We start from the raw sequence: 9,536 nt of genomic DNA, 5'->3' as shown, positions 1-9,536 counted from the left end.
TTGTTTGGAACCAGATAGAGAAATGGGGATGTGGGATGACCAAGGTAAGAGGCAACACAGCATATGGAAGCACATTTTGGAGCCCGTGAGTAGAAGAGTTGAATTAGAACAGAATGAAGCTATGATGATGGATTGTTGAGTGGTGAGCAGTATTTGAGTCTGGTTATGGAAGCTCTTAGTTGTCAAGGCAGTTGACCTACATCTTCTTGGTAACTGGGATCTTAGATAAATCTTTGGGTGTCTTCAAACATCTGTTAGGATGGCCAAGAGACTAAGGACTATGTGGGGTCTTAACGAATGGAGAGACACTTTCCTTTTTAAAAATAATTTTTTGAAGTTTATTTTTGAGAGAGAGAAAGAGAGAGTGAGCGCATGAGTGGGGGGCGGGGGCGCAGAGAGAGGGAGAGAGGAATCCCAAGGAGGCTTCGTGCTGTCAGCACAGAGCCCAATGCACGGCTCGAACTCATGAACCATGAGATCATGACCTGAACTGAAATCAAGAGTCAGATACTTAACTCACTGAGCCACCCAGCCAACCTGAGGACAGACACTTTCCTAAGAGTTACAAGCTGAAATAAGATGTGCCACTCTTTATACCTTTGGACTGAAAAAGTGGTTAGACCCCAACCCATTTGTTTAATTTGGATTAGGCCGAGAAACTTTCCATACCAAAATAGGAGCTTGGCTCTATAATGTAGTCAGGTTTCTCTTATATAAAACTGAGCATAAAGAAATTAAATACTAATTTTCTACCATGTGCATCCAAAGGTGATAGTCAACATATCTAACATTCAGAAAGTAATATAATAAATATGTTATGTATGATACATGGATAAAATGTGCATTATATGATATTGATCACTGAGTGATTTAAAATGAGGTACAAATTGCTCATCAAATCATACTGATAATTTCCAAATAATTTGTTGATAGTCAGAAACGGTGATTGTACGCTTTTGTTTGAAGTAACTGTCATCCAAAAAATAATGCCTGTCTGGACCTCCATTTGATGAAGAAAAGTGCATCAAAGTATGTCAAAACGACTTCACTGAAGTGTGAGTCATCATGTTCTTGGTGCCGAGATACTCTATGGCAGCCGGAGCCAGTTGGGTGCCCAGGCTGTGCTCTGTGGCTTGGTACACTCCTGGGTGCCAGAGCTTTCCGTGGGGAGGTCCTGTGTCGAGGCTACAGTGACAGTGCTGCCTTCCCACAAAGGCTGGCCCTCAGAGCAGGAGGCGGAGGTGTGCACACCCCTCCCTCCTCAGGTGCACCAGCTAGTGTGAGCCTCATTATCATGAGGGTTGTGTTTAAGGATGTCGCACAAGAAGGGCTAGTGATTCCGTCTTCTGAGCAACGTGGGCTCCCATCTTTGTTATACTTTCAGTAGGAAGGATCTCTGCCTGCTACCCCTCCAGGTGTAGTAAGAGAGGACTCAGGCATCAGCAGATTTTCTTAAGTAAATGTTGGCAAAAATATGCAGAAGGATGATTCTCTATACATGATTCTAGCAGTAGAGAGAGCATCTCTGTCCTAGGAGAAGGGAATGCTGACTAGATGAGCTGAAGTCTTTTTAAAAGGTGGTCACCAGTTTTTTCTAGTTAGGAAACTGTGTTCCAAACTCATCAGCTGGAAGCATATACAGAAAATGGAATATGGTTTTCTACATAGAAGATCTCCAGTGACTCTGTCATATTTATAAAATTCCAAGTGAAATAACCCTCTTTGCATATTGTTTATATAAAAACTTGGACAAAGTGGACCCATTTTGCTATAAATGTCAAGAGCAGGTCTCCTGACAGGTAAGCCGCCTCGCTTTCAGTGTTCTATAACCATGAAGTCTATTACCATCTGGGAACAGTAACTATTGTTAATTTTTGAGTTAGATAATCAAGGAATATGGTGGAAAGGCTCAAGCCTTAAAGTGCATTATGACCACTTATTGAAGGTACCCTCAGAGACTCTGATTCAGTTAGGAAGGACTCTGGAATCTTTATTTTTATCAAATGCCTAAGGCATTCTGATACCCATGTGACTCTATACTGTATACCTTAAGAAACACCAAACTAGGGCTTTATGTTTCAGGAGATCATAACTGCTGATCTCTTGAATGAAGGAGGGAGGGATTAGGGTGAAGGGTAGAGGGGAGATATAGATGATACTCTTGATAGTTAAATCAAGAAACAAAAACCTCAGTGAGTAGCTTCTCTCTTTCTAAAAACTGCTCCAAAATGCCAGCTCTCTAGAAGCTGTACAAAACAGGAAACTACTGTGGTTAATTCCTCACAAATTTATAATCAGATTAAGACGGAGGTCATTATGAGAGAGACAGCAGATAGGGAGAGTGTAGGGGTGGTGGTGGTATCCTGCCATTCTCTTACCTCCAAAGCTATTATCATTTACGAATGAAATCAGCACACTGCCAATTCTGACTCCAGGTCATTAACCAAGGAGGTAAATTTAATAAAATCCCAGACTAATGCAGACAATTGGTGGCCAACTAGAAACTTTCTCATCATGTTCTTACATTATATTCACTGTTACAACATGCTGACGGCTTTAAAATCAATTATCATGTTAGAGGATGCTATGCATGAGTCAGATGAAATGAACTAGATTTGCATGTAGCAACATAGATAGATCTCCAAAACAAAGAAGTGAATAAAAAAATAAGGTACAGAATAAGATAGTGAAATACCACTTATGGATATAACATGCATTTTATTCAATGCTGCCTGTTTTCCAAAGCTGAACACATACCTAAGTGATAGTAGATATACATGCATTAAATAGACTAAAGCAAGTGCCTGTGTTGGAGGAAGAGAGATTAAGACTGTGGTGAAAGGAAAAACAAGAAACCAAACCAAACCAGCACCTTGTCACGAATCAGTGGTGATTATGGATCTTGAATTGAGAAGAGGGACAGACTCAGTTCTGGGTCTCTGGGTAACAAAAGGAAAAATGCTAAAGACTTGGCATCTGCCCTATGAAATTGCAATTTGGTAGGAGTTATATGTGTGAAATAAATAAGACATTATATATTTATGAGTTAGATAGGAAGTACTATGATAGCTGAGAGAGTAAAGAGAAAAAAGAAAAAAAGTGACCAAACTGTAATGCAAAAAAAAAGAGGAAAAGGCAAATGTTCTGTGGCATCTGCTGATGGTCCTCAGATGCATTCCACTGTGCAGCCATCTTTGGAAGTTCCTTATTTTCATCATTTTTTCAATGGTCTCTAGGAACTAACATTAGTCTCGATCTTCCAATCCTGTCCCAGTTCCTAAGGACTGTTGTGTTTTACTTCATTCTTTTCCATATGCATCGGAGATATGACTGAACTTTGCTTAAATGAGGAAAATGTCATGTTAACCTAATTTCATTTATTCCTTCTTATTCTTTTTTCACACTCATTTTAAACATTTTTTAAAATGTTTTATTTATTTCTGAAAGAGAAGAGAGAGATAGAGTGAGCAGGGGAGGGTCAGAGAGAGGGGGAGACACAGAATCTGAAGACAGGCTCCAGGCTCTGAGCTAGCTGTCAGCACAGAGCCCGATGCGGGGCTCGAACCCGTGAGCGGTGAGATCATGACCTGAGCAGAAGTCGGGTGCTTAACCGACAGAGCCACCCAGGCACCCCTTTCACACTCATTTTTATACAAATTTTGAGTATACTGGACACACCATTTTACACTGGTTTCAGGTGTACAGCATTGTGATTCAACAAGTTTATATCTTATGCTATGCTCACTACCACTGTAGCTACCATCTGTCACCGCACAACACTATTACAGTATCACTGGCTATATTTCTTACGCTGTGCCTTTTTTACTCTTGTGACTTATTCATTCTATAACTGGACACCTCTATCTCCCACTCCCCTTCACTCATTTATACAGCGCTCTGGCTCTGTGAGGTCAGGCAATATTTGCAAAAATCTCCAATGCCAAAGTGTGTTCTTCTATTGAACATTAGTTAAGGTAATGCTAACTGCTGGAGTAGATGTGCCCCCAATATCAGAGGCTTCAAACTGATGTCCTAGTACAATGATAAATCTAATGGCCTGCTGCCTTCCCTCCATGCAGTGAGTCAGAAACTCAGTTTCCTTCAATCGTGAGTCTTTGCCATGTTATATACATGAATCTCAATTGCCATGGGAACCTTTTCTGTTCCAGCCAGGTAGGAGAGGAAAAGAAGATGCGAGATTATGTTTGGGTATTTTTGATGGTTCAAGATTGGACATCAAAACATTACATTACTACTTCTTATTCCCAGCCCATTGACTAGAGTTCAGTTATAGAACTGTCAGGAAAGCTGGGAAAGGTAATAAATATATTTGTATGCTCAGACACATGGGGAGATGTGTCTGCTGAGTAACTTCTGTTTGTTTGTTTGTTTGTTTACTTATTTATTTATTTATTTATATCTATCTCTTATTCATAAAAGGTGTAGAAATGGGGAATGATAAAGGTAATGGGAAATATACCTTTGACTCCACTTGATATATTTGATGTGTTTAGCCAGAAGTTGGGTAGAGAACCTGTGCCTTTTGGAAGTCTTCCTCATCAACATTCACTGACCATAAAATGAAGAAAGTTTCATGGACAGAACAAGTGTATGAATTAGAAGGGCTAGTAATCCTTCACTAGAAAATATATTCTGGTATGTGCCCCACAGGGGGAGCCCTCAGTATCACCCCTTCCTCCCTGCAGCTGCCCTTGTGACTTCTCTGAGCCAGCATCTAGATGTCCAAATCTTCTAGTCTTGCCTAAACTTTTTAGATTTTACCCCGAGCTGCCCGCACCTTTGAGACTTGCCTGGCCCTTTATGCCTTAGCTCATTTCCTTGGCCTCCACTTCATGACAGCCTGAATTTCTCTGCCTACCTGTTTCAACCCAGGTTTGCCTGTGTGAACTTTCCTTCTAACTTGTGTGAGTCAACGATGGGCTGTCTCCTAAGACATAGCTACATTCTGGGTTGCGGTAGAAGTCCTGCTTATACCGTATGTCTTATATAAGACTTATTGTATAAGTCCTGCTTAGCACTATTCTGTTGCTCTCTTCATCTCAATGTGATTATGGTGTACTAATTGTTGGGATTCCTATGTGAAATCCCTATGAAAGAGCTTAATAGTTTATCCTACATATATTTGCCCTTGATGAGAAAAGTGCTGAGTCATCTAGGTTTTGTTTTTTTTTTTTCCCAAGGAAAAATTTAAATTTGAATCGTGAAAGGAAGTTCTCCTGGGGACATTCGCTCCAGTGTTTCTGCCACATGTTCAGAAATTTGCTCATCATACTTGGTAACTGTTCAAAATTCTCTGGAGGGGACGGGGACAAGTTTTCAACATAGGAAAATTCATGTGATTGAGCATAAACTTTACTTCTTTGGCTAACTTGAATATGTGCAGTCCAGTAACCAATTCATGATGCAAATATTGATAATGTATCTTTTTTTCACACATTTACGTGGACAAATCAATCATATATAGTGCAATAATTTCTTTATCTTTGGTTTGTAAAGGCTAGGTACTGGTCACCCACAGCCTATGGGTCAAATGCAGCCCTATGCCTGTTTTGGTAAAGCTTTACAGGAACACAGCAAGGAACTTATTCCTTCGCATATTATCTATGGCTGTTTTCATGCTACCGTGGCAAAGCTGAGTAGTTGTAACAGAGGCTGGATGGTCCTCAAGGTCTGTAATATTTACTCTCTGGCCCTTCACAGAAAAAATTCACCTGCCCTCACTTTAGCAGAAGCTATTGGAAGGGTATAATTCCTAACACTGAATAGAGGACCAATAAATGAGTTTTCTATCTTCCTTTGCTTATATTGTTTCTTCTACCTGGAATGCTTTGACTCTCCAATCATTATTCACAAGTATTCATCATGTGCCTGTTACGTGGCAGGCAGTGCTTTGGTGCTGGGACAGTGTAGATAACACACAGAGTCACTGTCCTCATGACCTCTCATTCTCCTGGGGTGGGGAGATGAGACAGATGAACAAGTGTATATATAACATCATGTTTCCTCATGATTCACATCATGAAGGTAAATAAAGCAGGTACAGAGGTCTCTCCGCCTGTTTAATTTGTATCCAACCCCAAAGGCTTGCAAATCCCACCTTCCTTCATGAGATCCATCATTCTTGGTCTCCCCATTTTCTCATTGCCTCTTTCCCTCTCCATAAACTCACAGCTCTTTTTATTTTGTATTTTTAAGGCATTTACATCATTCTGTCATCAACTGGAGCTCTTTGTTGATGTTTTTCTTCTCTGCATAGATTGTGAGGCCACCACAGACTGTGAGGCCGTAACAATGAGGCAATGTTTTACATTTCTCAACAGCAACTAACACAGTTTCTGAAAATTGCAAGGAAATCGGTAAATATCTAAATAGAATTCTCACAACGGAGGTTTTCAGTACACAACATTTTGAGGCATCCGCCTCTCCGTCTGTAGGCTTCCCGAGTTTGTGGCCATCACTGTGACCCATCATCACTTGCACCAATGGAAAGAGGGACTTTCCCATATTTTCAGAAGCTCGGATCCCTTCAGGAATTAACTACACCCACAAGCCCGCTTGGGGCATAAGATTTATCTTTTGTCTTGATAAAGAAATGAGATAAAATTTTCTTTTCTTTATGTTTTATTTATTTCTGAGAGAGAGAGACACACACAGCATGAATGGGGGAAGGTCAGAGAGAGAGAGGGAGACACAGAATCTGAAGCAGGCTCCAGGCTCTGAGCTAGCTGTCAGCACAGAGCCCAATGCGGGGCTCGAACCCATGAACTGTGAGATCATGACCTGAGCCGAAGTCGGAAGCTTAACCGACTGAGCCACCCAGGCGTCCTGAGATAAAATTTTCTTAATTAATTATACCCTGAATTTACGCCCATAAGGGGGGAATATTCTACCAATCAACCAAAGTCTCAAGGGCCTCTGTAGCCGTCCATGCCCTGCAAGGCCTGCCTGTGCCCCCCCCCCCCCCCCCCCCCCCACCCCCGCATCTCCGCGGCCCCGCGTGGTCAGAGCCTCCCGGGGTGGGCTTCGCGTCTCTGGCGGGGTCTAAGTGGAGTGCAGGGGGCTGCAGGTCGACCTCGCGGCAGCCGCGGGCGTCATCCTTCAGAAGGCGGAGCACCCCCAGCCTCCCTAGCCCAGGCCCCCCAGCACCAAAGCGGAGCCCAAGACACGACAGGTTGCACCTCTTAAGGATCTTCCTCTCAATGATGAGCGCGCACCTGTTCCTCCCTGGAAAGCGAACAGCAAACAGCCTGCACTTCCGTTCATGTGGATGGAACAGAAGAAGAGATGCAGAAAAGGCCAGCTCCGTCTAGAAACAAAACAGAACATGAAAGTGGCCCGGCATTTAGCTCAGCTCTTATTCCCTGGGCCGAGAAAACTGCTGGTACCTCTTCATTAGTCAGTGGATGGTGAGTCACCGCGTATTATGGGCAAGTTGTACTAGAAGATGAAAAGCCAGTGAGTGTTCCCGAAGTGGCAGACAGCCAGGAGGACATTCACAGGCACCTCAGGGAAATGGAGGTTCAATGTCCGCCTGAAGTGGGTTGCATGAAGAAACAGCCAGACGTCCCTAACAGTAGGAGGGCTGTGCTTGTGGGCTGGTCTGTCAAAATACGAGAAGAACATAAAGCACAGGATGAGACCCTGCATTTGGCTGTGAACTGCATCCCTGGGTTCCTTTCACCATGTCTGTGTTGGCAGGACATTTGCAACTCGGCGGCACCACTGCTATGCTCTTAGCCTCCAAGTTTGAAGAAATGCACCCCAGAAGCAGCAGAGTCTGTGCACATCACAGGCGATACCTATACCAAGAAAGCAGGCCTGAGAATGGAGCGCCTAGTTATGAAAGTGCTTTGTTTTTGACCTAGCTGCACCAAGACATTTTCTTACCCAGCATTTTCTTACCCAGTGCTTTCTGCACCAGCAGCCTGCAAACCACAAGGTTGAAAGTTTAGCGATGTTTTTGGGAGAATTAACTTTGATGGATGCCGACCCACACCTAAAGGGTTTGCCATCCAAGATGGCTGGAGTCGCCTTTCATTTAGCACTCCACAGTCCTGGGACAAAGCTGGCCTGAATCTTTAGTTTCAAAAACTGGCTATGCCCTGGGAGGCCTTAAGCCCTGCTTCATAGACCTTTACCAGACCTACCTCAGAGGACCACAGCACGTACAACAGTCTGTAAAAGGAAAGAATAGAAGTTCAAAGTATCGTGGTATGTCTCTCCTCGACCCAGGACACACACTAAACTTGTAGCAGTGAAGACTGCCTTGGTTTTCTGCGACGTAAATCATTCAATGTGTATGGTGTACAGCTTTTCTAAGGTTTTAACTTTAGAATCATGTCTTAATACATAAGTTATGGGCAAGTACAAATTATGGTATGCATTACATTTTAAGTGGCTTTAATTTGTGTATCTTTTGTACATGTAACTTTCTTAGATATTGGGTAATTTAAGTAGGCTCCATCACCCAGTGTGGGGCTCTTGAACACATGACCCGGAGTTCAAGAGTTGCAGGCTCTACTGACTGAGCCAGCCAAGTGCTCCAATATTTGGCTAATTTTAATTGGTTTTGTTAAAGTACAAATGATGCCAGTTGTTAGCATAATAAGAATTAATAAATGGATTTGGAAAATTTGAAAGAAAAGGAAGAAAGGGAAGAAGTTGAAACAAGTAGTTACCAAACAGGTAATTAGATGAGAAATTCTTGGCTTTTTGTGGCTGTGTTAAAACATACACACACATATGCACACGCACACACACATATCCATCAGAGCTCTTGGGCTGGTCTGTGGGGGAAGAAAATAGGTTACTTTGTTGGAAAGAACCCAGCACTGGTGGTTGCATTAATCAGTGCTTAGAGATCAGCCAATTTCTCCCATGCGTGGGATGAATGGGGTTATTGAGGAAAGGGCATCTGGGCAGGAAATGGGGGAGTTATAGCAAACAGAGCTGGACTAGCCCCTGAGAGTGGAAGGGAGATCTGTCATCAGAATAAATGAGCATCAGCTAGGTGAGGGAGAGGCCAAAGGTGCTTCTAGAAGGTGAGTGAGAAGGAAATGAAGGGTTGCAACCTGTTATCAATTAGCAGAGTTCTTGGGGCAAAGCCACAAGCAGAGACAGGCTGTGGGTCACAGGAGTCCTGTATCACACTCATCACTGAACCCTCCATGGAAAAGATGTGTTTCTGTGTCTGACCTTTGGCCTAGAAGTGACTAATTTTGTTATTGCCTCATTCTCTTCAGCACCATTACCAAGAGTCCCCACTATTTCTCAGCACTGGAAGGAAAGAGCCAGTAGTGAGGTTCTGTAGTGGCTAATAAAACTATAAAATTCGTAGATGCATTTAGCTTCTATCTCAAGACACCCAATTTAACAGAAATAGAAAATCTGGAAATTTCTGTTCACTGCGGGAGTGTTTCTATATTGGAGGCATGATAGCAGCCAAATTGCCATGGGAACTTTGTTAAGATTCTGTCCTCAGCCCACAGTGCAAGCCTTCCCTTTGAACCCAGGAG

The 9,536-nt window shown here is 42.7% G+C and overlaps 1 pseudogene; it reads left to right on the top strand.

The window, feature by feature from the left end:
• The first annotated feature begins 5,542 nt into the window (after positions 1 to 5,542).
• LOC120225356 lies at positions 5,543 to 8,273 on the top strand (annotated as a pseudogene).
• The last annotated feature ends 1,263 nt before the right edge of the window (positions 8,274 to 9,536 follow it).

The sequence above is a fragment of the Hyaena hyaena genome, unplaced genomic scaffold (assembly GCF_003009895.1).
Source record: "Hyaena hyaena isolate Hyena2069 unplaced genomic scaffold, ASM300989v1 scaffold_1371, whole genome shotgun sequence".
Lineage (NCBI taxonomy): Eukaryota > Metazoa > Chordata > Mammalia > Carnivora > Hyaenidae > Hyaena > Hyaena hyaena.
This window is presented reverse-complemented; position numbering and strand designations above follow the sequence as displayed.